The sequence below is a fragment of the Nelumbo lutea genome, chromosome 2, assembly GCF_056320005.1.
Source record: "Nelumbo lutea isolate HS-2025 chromosome 2, American lotus-T2T, whole genome shotgun sequence".
NCBI classification, from domain to species: Eukaryota; Viridiplantae; Streptophyta; class Magnoliopsida; order Proteales; family Nelumbonaceae; genus Nelumbo; species Nelumbo lutea.
In genome coordinates this window covers 100,592,962-100,607,143 of record NC_142685.1, presented here as the reverse complement: position 1 = coordinate 100,607,143, position 14,182 = coordinate 100,592,962, and the positions used below count along the sequence as shown (strand labels likewise).

General features: G+C 37.2%; 1 pseudogene across 3 annotated transcripts; it reads left to right on the top strand.

Moving 5' to 3' along the window:
• Nucleotides 1–3,482: 3,482 nt before the first annotated feature.
• Nucleotides 3,483–10,241, top strand: LOC148872325 (serine/threonine-protein kinase-like protein At3g51990 pseudogene; annotated as a pseudogene). 3 transcript variants are annotated; one of them, XR_016108338.1, is made up of 3 exons: nucleotides 3,483–5,365; nucleotides 8,327–8,403; nucleotides 9,972–10,241. The product of XR_016108338.1 is annotated as a serine/threonine-protein kinase-like protein At3g51990 pseudogene, transcript variant X3 (transcript). The 3 variants fall into 3 exon arrangements; XR_016108337.1 differs by having other exon boundaries at nucleotides 8,327–8,834; XR_016108336.1 differs by lacking the exon at nucleotides 9,972–10,241 and having other exon boundaries at nucleotides 8,327–9,059.
• Nucleotides 10,242–14,182: the final 3,941 nt, after the last annotated feature.

Here is a 14,182-nt window from a genome sequence, read left to right as displayed (position 1 = left end):
TATGGTACATATCATGATACTACATGAAGAATTACAGATTTTTCTTTCTCCCTTTTCCACCCCACAGTGAGTTGATCAGACCATCCCAAAAGGATCTGATCAGATGATCAGACCATCACATTGATGTGGGTTTTGGATCATTCGATCAGTGGCCCCACCTCCTTGATACACGGTCAGATCTAGAGCTAGTGATGAGAACTTGAGATTGTTGAGGGAATGATGGTGTCATGAAAAGCTCCATATGACATCATTGATTTTTAAAGCTATAGTATGATTTTCTTTTTAACTCACTGTCTCCGCCAAAAAATCAGATAAATAAAAAGTTTGTTAGAAAGTAGAAAGTAGAAACCACAACTGGTAGATACCCTCTTGGCATTACCTGATCAGTCCAAAGCCCATATTCATACCAGGCCCAAGCCCACTAATTTTGAAATTTCAATTTTAAAATACATTATTAGTTACTGTATCTGGGTCTGGCTGCTCTCCAAGTTTCCTGCTTTCCTTGTCTTATACTGTTTTTACATGTTTCCACATCGCTGTCCTTTTCCTTCCGGCAACCAACCGGGTTCTTGGAAACGCAACCGGTGGGCCGGGCCCACCAGGTCCTCGGAAAGGCAAACCCACATCTCATGAAGGTACAGGAACAGGAGAGACCGGATCTGCTCCTAATACATGTGCCTCACACCAATCTCACAGGCACATCCCACCGTGTACTGTGTGTTATCATGTATAGGAGATATTTTCAATGCACGTGGGATATGTTTGTATGGTCGGTGTGAGGAGCAGATCCAAATTCCAGGAACAGGGGGTGGGAATTACCCGGAGGCATCGCCAAATGGGCCAGCCCACCAGGAATTTCTGTAAAGATTCGGGCTGTCCTCAGGCTTGGGCCAATTCGAATATACTAAACTCTGGGCCCGGGCCTGACAGGGTAAGTCTTTTAAGCCTTACAGCCCGGGACTTACTCCGATCAAGTACAACCTGGATTATTACAAAAGTGTTTTTGGCGCTGTAAAAGTGCTACGGCCTTTTGTGACTTTGTTTTTTGAGGACAGTTGATAATTGTTAATTTGTTATTGAAGTCTTATAGACAACCGCTATGCTCTATAATACTCATAAGAAGTATAGAGAGTATACATCTGAGTATCTGATGCATGTTTGTGTTATTTGTTTATTCATGCAAGTGGTGCCCACATTCCAATAGATTCCCGCATGACAAATCTTAGTGGCCAAAAAACTATTATTGATAGAACAGAGAATTCCCCATATAACAAACCAAACACATCCAGTATCTTACTGTTGGAATATTCTTTAAATCAAATGGTCATTTCGTTGCAATATAGATTAAAATATTTGATTAGGGCTAGAGTTAAATATACAGACCAAGTACCATAATATCATGAATCATCCACCGGAGAAACCATTTGATTGGAATCCAATTTAGAGTGGCGGATCCACCGGAGAAACCATAACATCATGAATCATCCGCCAATATATAGACCTAAGGTTTGTATCGTATCAGGAGCTTCCCGATATGCCCCTACAGAGATTATCGGGGTTTTGACCGGTTTAGGGGTGAATGGACCTTAAACCGGCCCCTTTGAACTGTATTTGAAAAAAAAAAACTAAAAAAACAATTGATATTGCTCGATATACCTCTACCAATTAACCGAAATTAAGGTTGTAACTTGGGCAGGGTTGGCCCAAACCTAATCCGAAAATATTGGGTTGGGTTGGGTCAGGTTGATGTTCGGGTTAGGGTAGGGTTGAAATTCATGAACCTGACTTTAATTCCGGTTGGGTTAGGGTTGACCCCTTAGCTAACCCGACCCAACCCAAACCCGACTCTATAATACATGTCATATATAACATACATGGATTTGTTTAGATGCATGATATTTGTATAGCTCCCACCATATAGCATCATGCATTTCTTTCAAGGTAACCACTTCATTTTATTCTAATAAGAAAGACTAAAACCTTAATAACATTATTTATGTTTTTAGAAAATTTTATTCTTTATCTCCTCTACATTGTTTGTTGCCTAAGAAAGATCTATCGTAAGTCATAACTCATAATAAACTATAGTCATTTTCGACACTTGTTTTTCTAAATTTTGTACCAAAAGAATAAAAACCAAAAAAAAAAAAACATCAACAAATAAATGCTAATGAAACATAGAATTAATATATGTAGTGAGAGTTGAGTTAAGATCTAAAATCGAGAAATTCTATGAGGCTTTAAGGGATGGGAAGAAAGTTGGGCTGGGCCCAACCCAACTTGAAATTGACTTCAGATTGGGTTGGGTTGGGTTAGGGTTAGGGTTGGGTTGGTCTGGTTGAAGGTCAGGTTGGGTTAGGGTTAGGGTTGGGGTTTAGAACTTAGGGTTGGCCTCAACCCGACCTAACCCAGCCCAACTTGCATCCCTAACCGAAACTATGTATATGTTTGGCATCGATGATGCAGATACAACATTGTTTTCTAATGTGTGGGTTGGAAGCACTATTTTTTAAGAAAACAATGTCTTTTTTTTTTTTTGGAAACGTTGCTTCCAAGTAAGGCATTTCTTGGAGCAACAACAACGTTTTCTATTTAGTACCAATTCTCCAGGAAGCATTTTCAGCACTGGTACCTATTATCCAATGCCACATCATGTCCCTATCACTACCACCTCATGTCCTTATTGGCATCAACAAGCTGTAGCTCTAGGAAATGTCAAATTCAATGTTGCTCTAAGTCATGCCTTCCCAATTTCCAATGAATAACTTGGAGCACTGTTTTTTACAAGAAAACGGTTCCAAACAAGCAGGTGTTTCTTAGAGCACTGTTTTTTCCAACGTGGCACTGATGTATTGCCATTTTATGGAGCAACGACATCGATGCCAAACAAACTCTATAACAACATTTTAAAAAATGACCCAGAAATGGAACCATTTTGGCCACCGGTTTCTGGGTCGATGGTCCAACCATTTAGTTCAAACAGATGACCTATTCTGACAAACAAATTTAAAAAATAAAAAATAATTAAAATAAAAAATGGTCAGAACCATTAAATGAGTCAACGGTTCGACCACTAGATCAACGGATCATTGATTTTTTCAACGTTTTTTACCAAAAACAGGTTTAAGATAAAATAGAACCGATTGCCTAAACAGTTCTCGAGCCGAACGGTCCGACCGTCCCATTAAAGGTCTGTTCGAAAACCTCGCTCTATGATAATCAATTCAAATTCTAAATTTTTCCGTTTTTCATGAATGTAATGATAACTGATAAGAAACCGGTAGACTCCATCACTGTTGTAGAAAATTTGGAGCCATGATTTCTTCTAATGTAATGACACTCGTGTAATGATAACTTATAAGAAACCCTACAGGATCTCATCAGAAAAAGTAGAAAAAGAAAAGGGTCAATTTGGATGGTCTATAAATCTGTGTATCGAATTTATGGTTTGCAACAGTTGGAACAGTGGAGCAAGAGGGCAAAGTGGGAAACTTGGGATTCCAATTTGGTGGTATAAACAGAATCCCAATCCCCAAATTAAATAATGAATTTCTTCATTTGGCAATCTTGCACAGTTCACAACAACAACGTCGACAAGTACATTTGGATTTTCAGTTCCCCCATGAACAAACTCAGAGACCGATCTTTAAACTAAAGCCCTCTTTTTGTTTGTTGATGTTTTGGTCCATCTCTCCTCCCGAGTATTCAGTATTCTCTCCGGTTCGAACTTCATGGGCTATCTGTCTTGCAGAGCTGACTCTGCCATCCTAACCTCCAACTCCCACACCACCACCGGTACCGGCACCGGCACTGTCAGAGCCCAGAAGAACAGTCACAAAGGAGAACCAGAGAAGCCCATCAAAATCCAGCAATTTGAATACAGTGACCTCGAAGCTGCCACAAATGGTTTTTCGGAGCAGAAACTGCTGGGTAGGGGCAGCCATGGCTGCGTCTACAAAGGGGTGCTCCGCAGTGGCCGCCTCGTGGCCGTCAAGAAACCCTCTCGAGGCGCTGCCCCACATGTAGCATCAGCAACGGACAATACTAATGAGGTAGACAACGAGATTGATATCCTCTCCAAGCTCTACAGCCCTCGGCTCGTGAATTTGGTGGGCTTCTCCAATGACTCGAAGGACCGGCTTTTGGTCGTGGAGTTCATGAGCAATGGCACCCTTTACGACGTTCTTCATACCAGTCCTCGTCCGCCCACTTGGGGTCGAAGAATTCGACTTGCCCTTCAGACTGCCAAGGCCATAGACACCCTTCACTCGTCCGTTCCTCCGGTGATTCACAGAGACATTAAGTCGGCCAATGTGTTAATTGATCGTAATTTCAATGCTCGGTTGGGCGACTTCGGTCTTGCATTGCGGTGCCATGTCGACGATTTCCGGCTCCGGTCGACGCCGCCTGCGGGCACAATTGGGTACCTTGATCCTTGCTACGTTACGCCGGATAATCTGAGTATTAAGACAGATGTGTTCAGTTTTGGTATTCTTCTGTTGGAGATTATCAGTGGCAGAAAGGCGATTGATGTCGGGCATTCTCCTCCTTCAATCGTTGATTGGGCTATACCGCTTATACGGAAAGGGAAGCTTCTTGTTGTTTATGATCCAAGAATTCCACCTCCGAAGGACCCGTCTGTAAGGAAACAATTGGCAGTCCTCGCAGCAAAGTGTGTGCGGTCTAGCAAGGAGCGTCGCCCTTCCATGAAGGATATTGTTGAGTGCCTTACTCTTCTGTGTAAGTCCGTTCCACTCCATTCATGGAATGGTTTCTCTGTTAATCCATGCTTGATGGTTGATACAGTGGGACGCCCTGTTGGACATGAAAATACCCACTTGAATTCAAGGCCGAGGCAGCAAGTAGGAGAGAGTGGGGATGTTGGGGATACCAGAAGTGCTCGACAGTTGAGGAATTCGAGAAGGGTGTATTCTGATTTGGGCTTCGGTCCCAGGAACAATTTGATGGATCTCATGGCTGGGATGGAAGGGGAGTCCAGTTTTCGTGGTGAGACCTGTGGAGCTCAACCTGTTCCTGTAGCATTTCAAGGCTGTGGCTATAGAGTGGGGAGTGGAAGATTTGTTGGACGGCGGAGAATTCGTTCTGTAGCTCGTGGTTATGATAGGGATGTCGTCTTCCAATTGAGGAGAAACCAATCTGTTGAGAGAAGCTTAGAGACATTCACCAGAAGGAATGGGGCTGTTCATGAGGATAGTACAGCAGTTAATGCTCAAACCAAGGACCTTGTTTAGTTCTTCCTAATATTTAATTGAATGGCTATGTGGATCCTCTTTTTGCAATTTGACAAGGGATCGTGGCTGAAGCTTACAACCTCCACTTGTCGGTATATCATTGTTGTAGAGTAGTAAGTAGTTCATTTGTCAGGCCTTTCTATCATGTTCATATGTTATTGTTTTGTTGAATTAATTATCAGCCTAAATGTAAATGGAATGGACATCTCCCATGTCCCTATTATCAATGTGTTCATCCTTGTCTCTAATTCACTTCCTTTTTGTTTTAAGCTGATTCGCAATGTTTAGGTTGCTGAAGATCTTAATCGATAAGTTCAGTTAGCTTCTATGGAACTCAAAGTATTTAGGTTGTAACGCTGTTGAGCTTACACGACTACCTGCTACCTTTATTCTTCTATGTCTGCTATCATTATTGTTCTTGTTTCCACTATTGCCACAGCAACTGTAAATGGTGTACACCACAGAGTACTCATTATGCTGGATCTCCTGATGGATGTTATGTGACTAGAATTTTGAACCCCTGTTTCCCTCACTTCTATTTGAATCCCTTGAAAACATTACTGGAATTTACATATTACTTATGGATGGAACACTTTCATTCAATCATTTATTGGAAGTAGAGTGGCTCCATGTATAAGGTTGTTGTAATTTATACAAAAATGATCTCATCTCCTTTCTGTTGATCAATCTAAATTCTTAAACTGGAAAGTTCCCCTGCATCTTATCTCTGTTTTTGGGCCAGGAATGGAATGTCAGTGGCTTAATATCTCTGATTTTTGGTAACCATTGAATTGATGAATTCTCAAGATGGCATTGAAGTAATTTAATACGCATTATGGATTCTGGGTGATGCCCTCCTCCTTGAGATAGACATTCAAATTCTGAAAGCCAACAATCCCTGCACTTCTATCAAAGCCAATCTGGCAGGCATTTCTTGCGGATATGTAGTTCCTTACTATGTTATTTAGGTACTTTTTTCCCCAAAGTGCAATAAGTTGTGACCTTTTATGTTATAGTAGGAAAGAGAGCTGAAATTTGAGTCTTTGAAGACAATCATACTTGGAGAAGGGTTTCAAGGACTTGTCTGACAGTTGGTAACATATGTCTCTTAATCAAATATGAATCTGCTTATACCTTTGAATGGGTTTATGTTTTGTGGGCATTTCATGGAAAAACTAGAGCTAAATGAAAAAAATTAGCAGCATGGAGATTAGTTGCTGAACATCTGGCACTTGGATAGCAAGCTTGGTAACCAATATTGCTGATACAAGAACTGACCATAAGCTGTCTAAGATAATCTCCTTTGAGATTTTGTATCTCAAACTCATTCCCAAATTTTTCTCGTTTACATCATTGTATTATCAGACATAATTAATGGATGAGCATGAGTGGGCCTTCTGTCATTATTCTTGTTATGCTATTATTTTCTTTTTGGTTGACGTGTATATTCAAAGTTTCTAAACAGTCATTTAATTCATCTACAGTCGTATCTGATTATTAAAACACTATACTGAGGTTCTTATGATAATTGGACGAGCATTTCTATCTGGAGTCAATTATAATATTTTCTTCTTCTCTTAAGAGGAATAGTTCTGTGAATTGTAACTATTTGTCTTGGTCACTGGCTTGTGATTTGCCTATGCAAGAGGTTAATACCCAAAACCTAGCTTTTCTCACTCTGATAATTCTATATTTCATTACAAACCAGAATAATTCAAGAAAATTGAAAATTCTTTTGTCATCTCTTATGCTTCCCATGCAATCAAGTATTACTTGGACACAAGAAGTTAAATGCTGACTTTAGGATGCAACAGAGATCAAGTTTCTGGTTTCACATGCTGAGGCCACTTCATTTAATTATACATTTTATTTGTTAAAACTATTGGACCTTTCTTCTTGGACTAGCTAAATAGCTTGTGGGACCGTTCCATTCATTGAAGTTGTTTACTGTATTACAATGGGCACAATGGGCAGTCTTACAATTTGTAATACTTGGTAATCTGTATTAGTCTAATGACAATAGTAGGTAGCAGAGTGGTTGTATCATGTATTTAATATTTAGTTTTATTTTAATATACACAACCTCTTAAATAATAATGGGGATATACATAATTATATTGTTATATAGGCTATTTTTAATGAATGACATGCTTTCTAGTCTCCATAAATACCATGTGCTTGCTTTTATTTTATGTTCTTACCTTCCTTTCCATTGAAGAATTGTTTTCAGTTGCACATAATATTGTACTTGTTGCTGTCGTCTCTTTAATCTAACAATATCCAACTTATGTTAGAAACAAAACCTTCTACATGTGTATATTTTCTTTTTTATCTTTTTTCCTGAGAAAATAGTATGACTGGTTTTATTTTAGTTGGAAGTTGTCACTACTAAGATACCGACTCATATTTTATGAGACACTTTGTCATTGGTAGCTCTAATATTTAGGTTCCTAATTTATTACTCCTGATATCTAATATAAAACTTGCTCCCATGAAGTATAATATAATAGAAAGCCCACAGTTTGCCATTTCATGGAGGGCATTATTTATTTCAACTTACTTTTTTGTTGGACTTTGTATCGGTGTGTAGGGTGGGAGTGATTTAGTCTTTGGTTATGTCAACCAGTACATTCATTCTATTGCTGATAGATATTAATCATCCCCCAAAACATGCAAAATCTTTGAAAGAGAGGATTTAGAGATGCATCCGACCATTCTACCCAAAGTCCAACCAAATACCAAAACAAACCAACCTGTTTCATATAGAGATTACAGACAAAGGTTGGAGTTAAGATGTTTATGTATGTATAGGGAGAACAGATGTGACAGGGATTGATCAAACTTGAAAGGAAATGCATGGTTTCCCTAGCAAGAAACAATAATTCAAGAATTGCATTGGATTTACAGCTCACAACTTCCCATTTGCATGTGCTGCATTCTTCATCTTCACCTTTCAATTGCTGAAAACTTGTGTTCTGTTGTGCGGTACATGTTGTAGACACATATATGTATCTACATTGAAACTGCTCACTCAGAGTATCAGACACGCCAACCCACCATTGTTCTTTTTGCAGGTCTCATTATCCTGAACCAAGTCTTTATCTGGGTTAGGAGAATGGAGGTAAGTCTAAGCGTCTAACTAATTGCAGAGGTCAGTTCCCCCCTCCTCTCCCTCTGTTTTTAACTTGCAGACATGTCATCAATCTCAATTTCTAACCAGGATCTTCCAACCGCGTAATGTTCGATTTATTATTATGTAATTTCTTTCATTGGTGGTCCAAGATCTAGCTCTGAGCGTGTTGGGGTCCATGATTTGTGTTGTTTTCTTTTCTAACTAAATCATTAAAGAGTTGTCTTTTTGAGTCTTGAAAGAGAAAAGGTGTAACATCTCCATCGACAGGAAACTTTGCTGGTTTTGACCTGCTGGATCTTGGCCCCAAGTCAGCATCACTCATTCCTTCCCCTAACCCGTGTTTGTTGGTACTTCTTTGTGGGCCGTCCAGATTCCATTCTGAGCAGGCGATAAGAATTCATGGAGGGGCCCTTTCATTTGGTAGCACATATTGCCAAAGATTGGATCAAGTGGGTGACTTGTTATTGTGTACATCTCTTCTGTCATTTTTTGTCCACTATTTTTCCAAGAGAAATGCCTAGGATACCAGAATTCTTTTCCCTCGTACCCCTTGAATATACAATTTTAAACTGCTAGGACCCACCTGAGTCGATATGATATTCCATATGTGTGGTGTACAATTCATTTATTAGTAGAATAAAAGCATGTCTCCTTCAATTGCTTTTTTTTTCCAATTGAGAACTTAGGTCCGTGAACCAAGAAATATGTTTGATACTTCTTTTCTTATCCAAATAAATAAATAAATAAATAAGAAAGCATTATATTTGCAGTTAATACATTTTAGAACTTGATTAAAACTTCACCAAAAAAAATGTAGTGGGTTTATCAGACTTGTACATTTTCAGAATAAATATGGTGAAATCTTTAATAGAAATAATATATATAGATATATATATATATATATATATATATATTTATTTATTTATTTATTTATTAACGTTTCCTCTCTACCTTTCTTTCACACCCTAAAGGCCTAAACCTTGTTTCCATTAATTTTAGAAGAGGGGGTAGAAAATGGTTAAGGCTATAACATCAAAAAGTAGTCATATCTTTAGAGTCTTTTGTTTAATTTGGAAATTTGTTCAAGTATCCCAGTCAAGAGTAATTCTACAGTGCAAAAACACCATTTGCAGCACCTATACAAAAACACATTTACACCTTGGGCTGTAAACGTTACTCCCTTTGTTTGCAAACGATATTGCATGTGTGCAAATCAAGGTGCACTCCACAGATTCCACAACATTGTTTCTGATCACGGGATGCAATGTTAGAAAGTTGTAAGTGCAAAATTTACAGCCCAAGGTGCATTTCACAAAAGTGAAAAAATATAATAAACACAAAAGTGTGTTTGGTGGGTCTTTTACCGAATCACATTTGTTTGACAATTCTTTTGTTTTTTACCATATAATCCATTTCTGATAGTTTGGTACCAAGTTGCACACAAACATTCCCTTAACATGTGGCCCATTTTTTGGACCTGTACAGACTCCAAGATCATTTGATTTAATTACATCTCAAATTCTCTTATATTTTGTATTTAAAATCATGCAATCATACTACTTAGTTCGTTTTATTTGCACTTGCAGCAAACAACTGGATCTGATCAAAGCCGGGCCCATCCTAATATTGCACAATGGGTATAGAGAAGTTCTTGATGGGTCTATTGGATCTTAGTTCCCAAATCCAATAAAAAAACAACAGCAGTGAAAAAGGTGTATTTTACTAGGTTTCACTTTCACCTGAAGGTCCTGATCTCTGAACCTTCAGCTTCAAGTTGGGTTGGAATTTTTTGTCGAGACATGAACTGGCCCAATTTTTTAGGCCCCCAGTACTTGTTTATATTCTAAATTAATCTTGTCCAACCAATGTGGCCTGATTCAAGCCGGGAAGTGTCTTCTGAGCAAAACCCATCTGATTGGAATCTTTTCTCTTGGGAATTGGGATTGATTACGACCAGCATCTGAAAGGAATCCATGGATTGGAATCTTTTGCTTTGGTATAGCATATAGAGGGTCATACCTGAATGAATATTCTTTAAGATGCCAGTCTGCTTATTATCAGCAAATAAAACCTATTTTCTTTAAAAAAAAAAGAACTTTCTATTGTCAATGCTAAAAAGAAGTAAAAGAAAAAAAAATATATTTATTAAAATTTCTTTCTCTAAAAATAGGTCTAGATTTAGTTTCTTCTGTCAGACCCCTTGTTTTCATACAGCTTTAGAAGAGGGAGAAGAAGGTTAAGGTTGGCTGTGTGACATCAAAAAGTGGTGATGCCTTTATCATCCTTCTGTTTGATTTTGGAAGTAGTTGGAGTGTCCCATTCAAGGGCAATTCTACAATTTGGAAACACGTTTTGCAGGATCAATACTGTGAAATGCACCCTTCAGCTGTAAAGAGATGTAGAGACAAGTGATATTTTTTCTTTCTTTTTTTTTTCTTCTCTCTCTTTTGCATTAATTGTAGTTTTTCAGCTTGATAAATGTAATGGATTTATATTTAAAGAACAAAAAATAAAAATAAAAAAATAAAATCCTACCATGTTATACACTAATAGAAGGCATTTTTTTTTGTCTAAAAAATATGTGCATGCTGCTACCCTCATGAGAGTATGGAGGAAGATTAGATTTCTCCAAAAGTATAAATAAAAATATCATGTGAAAATGTGTTATAATGTATTTTAATGGTTTAAATATACATGCATATATACATTTTTTTATACGGGGCTACGCGATCGGATAGCCCGTTTCCCACACCCATGACCCCTTACCCTGGTGTAGGTGGAATTTGATCTCAAGTCTCCATTACACGTCTACAACCAGACAGAGAGACCTTACCAACCGATCTAATTGACACCTTTACACACACGTAAAATATAAGTTACAAGATGGGTGGGTTTGGATCGAGCCATGCTTAATTGAGCCCGACTGAAGTTATTTTCCTACCTGAAAATATAACACTTCTTATGCTTTAGGCCGTGTTTGGGAGTGCTTAAGTTAAAAAAAAAAAATAAGTGTTTAAAAACAAGTGCTTATTCAAATAACCACTTATTCAAACAATTGCTTGTTCAAATAATCACTTATTTGCATTTGACACCTAATTTTTTCAAGTGCTTATTTTTTAAAATAAGCATTTATTTTATATTGGGCATTTGGTAGTCTTTTTCTTTAATAAGCATTTGTGACTATTTTGCCCTTCATTTTCTTTCAAAATTTTAAAATATGTCCTTTGAAAGCACTTTTAAGAAAGTACTTTTATGAAAACATTTTTACAAAAGAACTTTTGTAAAAGTACTTTTGTAAACGTACTTTTGTAAAAGTGCTTTTGTAAACATACTTTTGTAGAAGTGCTTTTGTAAAAATATTTTCATAAAAGTACTTTCTTAAAAGTGCTTTCATAAAAGTACTATGAAAACATTTTTACAAAAGAACTTTTGTAAAAGTACTTTTATAAAAATACTTTCGCAAAAATGCTTCCATAAAGTACTTTTATAAAAGTTCTTTTGTAAAAATACTTTCATAAAAGTACTTTCTTAAAAGTGCTTTCATAAAAGTACTTTAAAAAATTCAGCTAGGGATAATTTTATAAGTGGTATTTTAAAATTCAACTAGGGAACTTGAATAGGCGCTTATTGTATAAGCACTTAAAAAAATATGGAATTTTGGACTTAAAAAATAAGGTCTTATTTTTAAAATAAGCACTTATTTCGGGCTTATTTTCGAAATTCCAATAAGTGCTTAATGGCCCAAATAAACACTTATTTTTAAGCACTCCCAAACATGACCTTAATACTTCAACAATAAGCTCATCTATAATATATATGTAATATATGACATATATTGATTTATTTAGATGCATGGTATTTGTATAGCCCCCACCACATAGTATCATGTATTTATTTTAAGATAATCACTCACTTAATCCTAATTGACTAAAACCTTAATAACATTATTTTATGTTTTTTGAAAATTTTATTCTTCATCTCCTCTTTGTTGTTTTCCGCCTATAAAAGATCTATCATAAGTCATAGCTCATAATAAACTATAGTCACTTCTAACACTTATTTTTCTGAATTTTGTACTAAAAGAACAAAAAAAAAAATCAACAAACAAATACTAATGAAACATAGGATTAATATATATAGTGAAATTTGAGTTAAGATTTAAAATTGAGAAATTCTATGAAGTTTTAAGGGTGGGAAGGTTGGGTTGGGTTAGGGTTGAAGGAATTTAGTTAGGGTTAGGGTTAGGGTTGGGTTGGTTGGGTTGAAGGTCGGATTGGATTATGGTTAGGGTTGGACTAGGGTTGGCTTCAACCCGACCTAACCCAGCCCGACTTGTAGCCCTACTTGGTCATCTAGTCTAGACTAGGTCAAACAGATATCCATTGACCCAATAAAAGTTGGAACTAGGATCCAGTAATCCAACAATATTGGTATCTCCATGCAAAACATTTTCAAATAAATTTCCTTTTATTGAAAATAAATAAATAGGTAATAATTAAAAAAAAATGATTGTGTAAAAGTATTGCATAGAGATAACTATAAAATAACCATCTTCCATCAACATATGCCTTATCACATGGCCATTGAATATTGGAACATGTTGAGGATCAAATGAGGGCCTATGACCACTCTACCATCATATATATTAATTGTTGATACATGATAAATTTTTTAAAGGTAAAACAGTCACCCCAAGGCCCCCAACATCTTTGTTTTGTTCAGCAGGTCTCGAGTTGCTGAAACCTGAAATGCTGAATGATGGATTTTTAAATTTGATATCTCTTCAACATCCTGCTTTCTTAACTATTCTTCCAACAATATCACCTAATGCCATCTCTCTCTCACACGGTTGAATTTAAAACAAGTACTTGGGTTGGAAAATTCCGAAATGGTGATGCCAAATAATAAATAAACAACAGCACGCCTCCAATTGGTGATGCCAAAGAATAGAAAACAAACAACACCCATTCCAATTGGTGATGCCAAATCTTAGAAAACAACAACATCCTTTCCACATTGGTCATTAATTTTATTTGGCAATCAATAGAAAACAACACCACCCTTTCTACACTGAGTAATTTTTATTTGATAATCAACTCCAAGGTGGCTGTTTTTCTTTTGGTGTTGTCTTCTTATGCTTTTGTCCAGAATTGATTAACTAATAACTTATAACAATTGCACATGTAGGGTGACGCAAGTGTGGAGAACAATTTCTCAGCTTTGGCGCTTTTTCTTCTCGTATTCCAACTTCCAAGTAGGCTAGTGTTTCATAATTTCTTTATTTGTTCAAGCTGAACCAGAATCACATCCAGCACGAGTTATAGGATTCGCCCACGGGTGTGAACATGTCAGTTGTTTAGCCGAGGGAAGAAGTCCCTCAACCACCAGAGTAAACTAACCTTCACAGTTCAGAGTTATGCAACTTGGACAAGGCTGGGATTAGTTGGGGCCATCTTAGCCGTAGGACTGTCAACGGGTCAGGTTCAGGCAGAACTGGATCCAACCCAATAAGACATACTAAGGATCCGGAACCGAATCAGACTCGATAGAGTTTGTAATTTTAGATCCAAAATCGAACCAATCAGTTCTTAAAACAGTTGGGTCTGAGTCGATGGATTCTATTATAATAAACCTGATGTATATCTCAGGTTGGGTCTGAATCGGTTTGGTATTGTATAGAACTGATTCCAAACCAATAATAATCAGGACAATATATCAGGAACCGGAACCAATACTCATCTGATCAATTCAGGTCCATTGGGTCTGTATGGTCGGAGCCAATCCATTGACAGCCCTA